Source organism: Phoca vitulina, unplaced genomic scaffold (genome assembly GCF_004348235.1).
Source record: "Phoca vitulina isolate PV1807 unplaced genomic scaffold, GSC_HSeal_1.0 scaffold8, whole genome shotgun sequence".
NCBI classification, from domain to species: domain Eukaryota; kingdom Metazoa; phylum Chordata; class Mammalia; order Carnivora; family Phocidae; genus Phoca; species Phoca vitulina.
In genome coordinates, this window is record NW_022589711.1 from 21,015,926 (window position 1) to 21,026,092 (window position 10,167).

Sequence of the window (10,167 nt, forward strand, 5' to 3'; positions counted from 1 at the left end):
TATAAATGTAAAATCACTTATTTAAGTGATTTTGAAACTACTTCCATCAGAGTGTCTATATTTGACATTTTCAATGTAAGATTCATACTAAGAGTTTAATTAGCCCTGTTTTCCAGTCTATGTTAAATCTAAAAATGTACATTTTGAATAATGTCTTTTTTTTAGAAAGTGAAAAATACAGATTTTTCAAATATAGTTGTCTTTTTTTCTGAAGCTTTTTCTTATATAAAACACTCTGAAGATGGTTACCAAGTATGATTCATTGCTGAAAAAAAAAAGCAAGAAATGTGAAAGATTTTCTAAGTATCTCATTTTTTTTAAAATGTAGTATTTTTGCTGTTCATTTCCATTATTCCATGGTTGACATTTTCAGTGGCGGGAATTCAGTGGTGTTTTGTTATACATTGTTAACTTGACATGGCCTTTGTTTGCTGTAATATGTTGTTGGTAGGAATGAATACACCTATAGGATTTGTAGACGTTAAGATACAAGAGTAAAAATTACTATTTTTAATTATTTCTATCTATTCCTGCAATTATTAAACCAGAAAGAATGCTTTTTTGTTTTATTTTGTTTTGTGACGAATCTCTTTGGATCATGGTAGTTTTATGGAAAAGCTCATTTCCTAACTTGAAGAAAAAAAGGTATAATTACAGAAGGGTTGTGTTGTGGGTTGAATTGTGTTCCCTCTCCCCAAATTCACATGTTGAAGTCCTAATCCCTAGTATCTCATAATATAACCTATTTGGACATAGGGTGATTATGTTTAAATGAAGTCGTATGTATGACCTTAATCCAATCTAATTGGTGTCTTTATAAGGAGAGGAAATTTGGACACTCAAAAAAGATATCAGAAAATATGAGGAGAGTTGAGAAGGTGACCATCTGCAAGCCAAAGAGAGTCTTCAAGAGAAACCAAACATAATGACACCTTAATCTTGAATTTTTAACTTCTAGAGTCATGAGAAAATAAATTTCTATTGTTTAAGCCACCACTCTGTAGTATTTTGTTATGGTAGCTCTATTCTATAGGTGGGTAGGATGGCACAATTGTCATATTTTACTAGTTGAGAGCAAAGAAAGGATCACATGCAGTTAATGGCATGTACACACAGACACAAAAGATGTGACATTTTCTGATTGGAAAATTCTGAATATGGTTTGAAAGACACAACAGGATGTGAATTTGGTGATTGAGAAGGTATCAAATTGTGAAAAGCTCCCTATGCCATGGTTATGTGGTTGATTTTTAATCTGTGGATAATAAAGAGCTATCACACACATTTTCAAGAAAAAGCAATAGGAGTGAGTAGAAGAATACAAGGCTCAAGTGATGAAAGAAAATTTTGTGTTCAGGAAAGACATTCTAAGGGATTATTATTTTTTTTTTTTAATTTAAAAATCGTCATGTGATTTCCTTGTCCTGGAAAAATCTAGGAAAAGTAACTATGAGGAATACTCCTGATTCAGAAGCAATTTAAAATCAATTCTAAACAAATAATTACAAATACTTTTCTTAATGACTAAGTTAATAAATACATTTGGCAGAAGAAGCACCGCATGGTTTTAGTATTATAAGGTAATTAATACCTGATGCGACTTTTCACTGCCCCAACCAATGATAACTGTTTTTCTAAATTTGTATTCTAAGCTGTGTTTCTGAATAGATTTGACTGATGTTTAGCATTTGTCAAAAAAAGGAAGCCATGGAGGTGCCTGGGTGGCTCAGGTGTTAAGCATCTGCCTTCAGCTCAGGTCATGATCCCAGTGTCCTGTGATCAAGCACCACATCGGGCTCTCTGCTCGGTGAGGAGCCTATTTCTCCCTCTCCCACTCCCCCTGTTTGTATTCCCTCTCTCGCTGTCTCTCTCTCTCTCAAATAAATAAAATCTTAAAAAAAAGAGGAAGCCATGAATAGATTCAAGGAATCCATTATTTTGTCTCATTTTAAGAATGGTGAGGTAAAGGAATTCCATTAAAATTTTGAGGTATTTTAAGAATCTTAATTTAAAGATAAAATCCAGTGAAGAAAAAAAAAATGCTATGAACGGACTGAAACTTGCCTGAAACACCAAGACATAAAAGTAGTGTAAGTTATTTGTGATATAAAAGTACCTGTAGCTCTGAGATCCAGGAAAGAAAGAAAACAGAAAAAGAAAAGGACTTTGATAGATGCCCTATAGCCCTCAGATTCCCAGGAGTTTTGATTCTGTTTCTTTCTTTATCTATCTTTGGACCGTTATTAATCTGATGTCTGAGCCACCAAAGCACCTCTGAACTAATGTTTAAATATGCCACTGAGCCCTGAGTCTTTCAGGGTTAATTATGGGAAAAATACAGTACTTATGAGAAAGGTAAAAATGAATTACCTACCTGAAATATCCTTTCAGGTTTATGACTCTCAGGATGCAGAAATATTTTGTTCCTAGTTTCTAATGGCATCCATGATGTCAAGATTTAGTGTAAGAATGCACTCAGAGTGACGTTTAAATTAAAGAATGCTGCCAAGACCAAAGTATCTAGAAAATTGGTTCACTGTGAGAATTGCCTTATGAAAAAAATGCAAAAATCCGTGCAGTTGTGGACTGAGTGTGATATACAATGTATGGTTGGGGCATCATTTGATTTCATTTTTATTTAATAGGGTCTTTGGAAAAATAAGCTGTCTTACCTCTAAGTATGCTTGCATGTGCAGACTGCTTTATGAAGAGACTGGTTTAACTGATGGTCACAACAAATTCATTATGAATACTTTTGGGAGAAGAAAACCTCACTGAGGTGCCTCTTCTGTAACAGGAATTCTGAAAGTGATTGAAAAACTATGCTGGGTGTCTAGGTTCTCTTAAATCTCCATAAAGGCAAAAAACTATTAAAGGCATCATATTTCTAAGCTCCCATATATTTACAGTGTAATATTTTAAAAACCAAGAAAGCATTCAATAAGAAAGTTAAATGCCATTTTTAAATAAGGAAGCTAGCCTTAGATTGCAAAATAAATTGTTTTTTGTTGTTGTTAATGTTCTGCTAGAAAACCTGGATTTCTTGCAAGTACATCTCTATGGCTTTTCAAGGAGATGTATTGATGGGGAAAGAATATTCTCATTATTAATTTTTTTGTCCTACAGGTAACATATTTACATATTTGCTTCTTTCAACTTGCCTCTTTATACAAGGGAACATCTATGCAGCTTGAGTAATTTTTTTGTCTGGTTGTGTGACATTCTCAAGTGACCCCTTTCCAGGGTCCATGGAAAATTTAGTGGTAATGTGAATGAGAACTTCTTGGACTGGTTATAAAAACAAAACAAAACAAAACTTCAAATTTCAACAGAAAAATACCAATAGGCAATAAGAAAGTATACTCTCTCTGAGTAGGCTCATATGTTTGAGAAGATTCTACTGTATCTGTACTTTTGTTTTTCTCAGTCTCACAACTGTCACAGCTATCAGTCACTCCAATTGCCTTTCACATGTGGAAGGTTTGAGGTTCTAATCAGATCTAATTCAGGTGATTGGGTCCCCTATTACTGTGTTTAAGCATCTTAATGATTTGAAGGATTTAAGTAATACACCCTGAACTAATTTAATTCACATTTGATTTTGAATTGCTTTTTTTTCACTGGAACAATAGTACGGAAGTCAGAATTACATAACTAGAATAATTTCAGGGGTCCATTTCATTTCCAGAGTAGAGCCTAAGCAATTAATTATTTTCTGATTGGTGGCTGGGGTGTGTGGGGGGTGAGGGGTGAGTGTTGGAGTGGGTTGAGTAAAATTCCCAAAGAAAGACAATTTGTGTTTTATCTAGATTACTTTTCTCTGAGTATTTCTCATGGTTATTGATAACAGCCACGTGAATCCTATTTCAATATTCTACCAACCATATAATACACATTAATTTATGTATTCATTCGTTAATTTATTTTTTCATTCAATGACTATCAAGCTACATTCTGGGACTCATGCTGGGCACAAGAAATACAAAAATGCTTAAGATTGAGTCTATGTTTTTATGGAGGTTATTAGCGGGTAGTGAGATATTTCAAAATCAATATTTAAAAATGTTAAAAATATAAATTTTATTCTCTGTGATGTGTCATAGATTTATTTGACAATATTATAATTAGACATGGTTTCATGATGTTTTTCCTGGCTGTCTTTAGACTCTTATTTCTTATCACTCAGCCTTACTTTTTATGTTATATGAATATTAAACAGATTTAGCTCTTCAGAATTCCTCATGTTGTACCCTTTGCATAATGTTTTCTTTCCCTTCATTCTGTTCATCATAATCATTTTTGACACAGTCAATAAATTAAGCAGGTACATCATTTAATTTTATTAATGGTGACACTTGAGAGTTGTATGTTTTTTCTTCTATTTTTTAAAATATTTAAAATACACTCTGGGAACAATCCCTTGACAAATATTATTAAAAGTTTATTTAAGAGTTTGATTTTTAATTTATATTTTAGGAGGTAGGAAATAAATAGAAAATATAATTTATACATCCAAAAATACCCACAGAAGTGTTAAGTCATAAATTAATTATGTAAAAAAGTGAATGTCTTATCAGGATTTTAGAGTTATTTATATTTTTGTCTTGCTGTGGAGGATAAGTTAATATTTTAAACTGTCTAGATCATGGTTTGTGTGCATTTGTAGTTGCTGTTTTGTGATTTTTATTTTTTTCAACTTTATTGCACTGTAACTGACAAAATTATAAGATAGTTAAAGTGCACAATGTGATGATTTGGTACACATACTCATTATGAAAGGATTCCCCCCCAGTGAGTTAATACATTAATCACCAAACTTCGTGTGTGTGAACATTTAAGTAAGTTCTACTCTTAAGCAAATTTCAGTTGTACAATACAGTGTTATCAAGTATAGTTGCCAGGTTATACATTAAGTACTCAGCCCTTCTTCATCTTAGTGCTTAAAGTTTGTACCTTTTTAGCAACCTCTCCCTATTTTTTTTGTCCCCAAGCCCCTGGCAACCACTTTTCTACTCTGTGAGGCCGGCCTCCCTCCCACCCTCTCACTCCCTCCCTCCGTCCCTTTCTTTTTTTTTTTTTTTTTAATGATTTTTTTTCTTTTTCTCTTCTCTTCTCTTCTCTTCTCTTCTCTTCTCTTCTCTTCTCTTCTTTTTGCTTTTTATTTTAATTCCAGTTAGTTAACATAGTGTTATATTAGTTTCAGGTGTACAATATAGTGATTCAACAATTCCATACATCACCTGGTGCTCATCACAAAAAATGCACTCCTTAATCCCCATCACCTATTTAACCCATTAACTCACTCCCACCCCTCTGGTAACCATCCATTTGTTCTCTATAATTAAGAATATTTTTCTTGGTTTCTCTCCCTTTTGCCTTTGCATTTTTGTTTTGTTTCTTAAATTCCACATATGAGTGAAATCATATGTCTTTCTCTGATGATTTATTTTGCTTAGAATTATGCTCTAGCTCCATCCATATCATTGCAAATGGCAAGATTTTGGTCTCTTTGGTTGAAAAATATTCCATTGTGTGTGTGTGTGTGTGTGTGTGTGTGTGTATGTATCCCATCTTTATCCATTCATCATTTGATGGACAGTTGGGTTGCTACCATATCTGGGCTACTGTAAATAATGCTGCTGTAAAAATAGAACTGAATGTATCCCTTTGAATTAGTGTTTTTGTGTTCTTTAGGTAAATACCCAGTACTGTGATTGCTGGTACATAGGTAGTTCTATATTTAACTTTTTGAGGAAACTCCATACTGTTTTCCACAGTGGCTGCACCAGTTTGCCTTCATACCAACAGTGCAAGAATGGTCCTTTTTCTACTTTTTCTCCACAGCCTCATCAGCACCTGCTATTTCTTGTATTGTTGATTTTAGCCATTCTGACAGGTGTGAGGTAATATCTCATTATAGCTTTGATTTGCATTTCCATGATGGTAAGTGGTGATGAACATCTTTTCATATGTCTGTTGGCCATCTGTTATCTTTGGAGAAATACCTGTTTCTGTCTTCTATCCATATTTTAATTAGATTATTTGTTTTTTGGGTGTTGAGCTGTATAAGTTCTTTATATAATTTAGAGACTAACACTTTATTGGATATGTCATTTGCAAATATCTTCTCCCATTCCATAGGTTGCCTTTTAATTTTGTTGATTGTTTCCTTTGCTGTGCAGAAACTATTTCTTTGGATATTGTCCCAATAATTTGTTTTTGGTTTTGTTTCCCTTACCTCAGGAGACATATCTAGAAAAAAGTTGCTATGGGCAATAAGAGGTTACTACCTGTGTCCTCTTCTAGGATTTTTATGGTTTCAGGTCTCACATTTAGGTCTCTAATCCTTTTGAATTTATTTTTGTGTATGGTGTAAGAAAGTGGTCCAGTTTTGTTTTTTTTTTTTTTTTTTTTTTTTTTGCATGTTGCTGTTCAGTTTTCTCAATACCATTTGTTGAAGAGACTGTCCCTTTCCCATTGGATAATCTTTCCTGCTTTGTGAACGATTAATTGACCATATAATTGTGGATTTATTTCTGGGTTTTATATTCTGTTCTATTAATCTATGTGTCTATTTTTGTGCCAGTGCCATACTGTTTAGAGTGCTACAGCTTTGTACTATAACTTGAAGCCTGGAATTGTGATGCCTCCAGCTTTGCTTTTCTCTTTCAAGATTACTTTGACTATTCAGGGTCTTTTCTGGTATCAAACAAATTTTAGAATTGTTTGTTCTGGTTCTGTGAAAAATTCTGTTGGTATTCTGATGGGATTGCATGAAATGTGTAGATCGCTTGGGTAATATAGACATTTTAACAATATTTTTTCAATCCAGGAACATAGAGTTTCTTTCCATTTCTGTGTCATCTTCCATTTCTTTCATCAATGTTTTATGGTTTTAGAGGACAAGTCTTTCACCTCTTTGGTTAATTTATTCCTGAGTATTTTATTATTTTTGGTGAAACTGTAAATGGGATTGTTTTATTAGTTTCTCTTTCTCCTTTATTATTGGTGTATAGAAATGCAACAAATTTCTGTACATTGATTTTGTATCCTGAGACTTTACTGAACTTGTTTATCAGTTCTAGTAGATTTTTTGGTCAAGTCTTTTAGGTTTTCTGTATATAATATCATGTCATCTGCAAATAGTGAAAGTTTTACTTCTTCCTTACCAATTTGGATGCCTTTAATTTCTTTTTATTGTCTGATTTCTGTGACTAGGACTTTCAGTACTATGTAGAATAAAAGTGGTAAGAGTGGCTATCCTTGTCTCTTTCCTTACCTTGGGGGGAAGCTTTCGGTTTTTTCCAACTGAGGATGATGTTACTTGTACATTTTTCATATATGGCCTTTATTATATTGAGATATGTTCTCTCTAAACCTACTTTGTTGAGGGTTTTTATCTTTTTTTTTTTTTTTTGTCTAAATGTTTTTATTTGAAACAAATAGTTGCACCAAGCAAGAGCTTACTTTCCCCACTCCAAACTAAAACAGAGTGTAATAGGGGCAAATGTCATTTGGCAGGACAGTTCCAGTATGTGAACATCCTTCTACTCCCTGTGGTTGGGGCAACTTTATTCATCAGCAGTCATTCTTACACAAAATATTAATGCCAAAGTACTAATGTCACATAAAAGGAAGTGGTCTTAATTTCATGTGTGGGGCAGTATGTTCTATAAATGCCAAAAGGTAGGAGAAGCACAAACACAACCCACTCTTTAAAAAAAACTAAATAGTTCAAAGAATTTTCCATCCCCCACCCCTTACTCCCATAATAAAAAGTAGTGCTGGGGTCTGACACCCAGATTTGGTTTTTATCCTGGCCATTTACAAAGTGTTTGCCCATCTGACTTGCATCATTAGGGTTATGGATAAAAGTTCATTCACTTTGAAGAGAGGTGTATCTACTCCTTCCTCCTCTTCTTGCCTTCATGCTCATGTTCCTTGGGGCGGCTGCTATCTGAGGGTCTTTTAGAGCCACCGTGCTGTTTGGCTTCTTCCAAAAACTTGTCCAAACCAAAAGGATCTTCCTCAAACTGAACTGGTCCTTCTCGGCCTCTTTGCCTACGGTCTGAACCAGAAAACTCTTTATCGGGAACAAATCTGTTGGTCTTTATTCTGGCTTCTAGGTCATCACCATACATGTGCTTGTCCAGATTTTTACTGGGCCTGTAAATACTCTGGGCCATATCTTTACCACCTCTCCAGGCTTGATCATAAATGTTGTAAATTTCATCTTCTCCACCTGCAAAACCACTGTCCATACCCTTGGACTGGTTGAAAAGCCTTTGGTCATACTGAACTTCATTGGACATCCGAGGATTGGGCACGTCAAGAGCAATGACTTCACTGATATCTCAATTTTCATTTCTTCGTGGTTACTACCTCTTATCAGGAGCTGCCCTGGAAAGATTCCTGTTGTGCAGTCTCTCTTTTCGCCTGTCATGCTGGATTTCATCCCTCTCACGTGCCTGCCCATCCTCTTTTTCCACATGGGTTTTGATCCCAGCTCTTCTCTCCCTGGCTTTCTAGGCCATTTCTCTAAGTTTCTCTTCATGTTTCTCCTTTTCTTTTTGAGCCATCTTTCTCTCTACTTTAGCACACATTTCTACAACTTCACGAGGCTTCCGATCAGCAATATAGAGGGCTTAGGCCAGCTTGGCGAAGTTCTCATTGATGTGAACTGTCTGCAGGCCTCTTCCATCAGCAGCAAGATGTTTGTCTAATGGAATTGTATACCCCTTTGCATTTTTCCAGTCTGAAATACAAGGAGGGATCTTCCACTCTTGTTGTTCCTTCACGGTCATCTTTCAGCTAGGAGAATGCATGACAGGTGCAGGAGGGGAAGGTGGTCCTCGGGGAATTTTCTTATTAATCTTGAACCTTGGAGGCTCCATTGGATCTTTCTGCATTTCCACCATCTGAATAACTCTCTGTTTAGCTCCAGAGTTGAAAGCCACTCCTTGTTGAGATGGTGTGTATCGAATATATTGAACAGGAGCCAGTTTATCAGCAGCTCGAACTGGCATGGCTACAGCAACCTTCTGTGATACAGATTTTTCTAAGGCCACCCTTGTCTTTTCTGTTATCTCTTTAATGGCTTCTTCATCAGGTCTTTGCAGGTCTGGGTCCTCTGCATTCATAACTTCCTTGGGAACCAGGTCAGTATACTTGCTATAAATGACCTTGTCTTTTGACTGTCCTTGCCGAGCAATTGCATCGTATTTAATTTTTCCTTCAGCATCCACCTGAATGGCCAGTGCATTTGACCTTTTTTTCTTTCGCCCCATATCCAGTGGATACTGGGCCACATGGATCTCTGGAAAAGCACCTCCACCTCCAGAATCCTCTAATAACCAAGGTATCCAGCCTTTCCGGTACCCATATGGGGGAGGTTCTCTTTGGGAGGAGACCAGTGAGGTCTGTCATGATCTCTGGGATCTTGCCTTTTCTTCAGCCTCAAGCTGGTCCTGAGATAGCTCAATAGGTGCACGTAAAAAGCTGGTGAGTGCCATCTTCTTCTGCTTCTTCCGAGGGTTTTTATCTTGAATGGATGTTGCTCTGTCAAATGCTTTTTCTGCATCTACTTTATTTTTTTTTTTAAGATTTTTTTTTTTTTTTTTTTTTTGCGAGAGAGAGAATGAGAGACAGAGAGCATGAGAGGGAGGAGGGTCAGAGGGAGAAGCAGACTCCCCGCTGAGCAGGGAGCCCGATGTGGGACTCGATCCCGGGACTCCAGGATCATGACCTAAGCCGAAGGCAGTCACTTAACCAACTGAGCCACCCAGGCGCCCCTCTGCATCTACTTTAAATAATCATATGTTTCTTATCTTTTTTCTTATTGATATGATGTGTAACATTGATTGATTGATTTGTGAATATAAAACAACCCTTGCAAACCAGGAATAAATCCCATTTGGTTGTGGTGAATGAATTTTTTAGTGAATTGTTGGATTTGGTTTACTAGTATTTTTTGAGGATTTTTGCATCTATGTTCATCAGGGATATTGGCTTGTGGTTCTCTTTTTTATTGGTGTATTTGTCTGGTTTTGGCATCAGGATAATGCTGGCCTCATAGAATGAATTTGGAAGTTTTCCTTCCTTTTCTATTTTTTGTAATAGCTTGAGAAGAATGGATATTAAATCTTCTTTAAATGTTTGGTAGAATTT

General features: G+C 35.6%; 1 pseudogene across 1 annotated transcript; it reads right to left on the bottom strand.

The window, feature by feature from the left end:
- Nucleotides 1-7,729: 7,729 nt before the first annotated feature.
- LOC116633508 lies at nt 7,730-9,512 on the bottom strand (annotated as a pseudogene). Its single transcript, XR_004299753.1, has one exon. The product of XR_004299753.1 is annotated as an SNW domain-containing protein 1-like (transcript).
- Between the last annotated feature and the right edge of the window lie 655 nt (nt 9,513-10,167).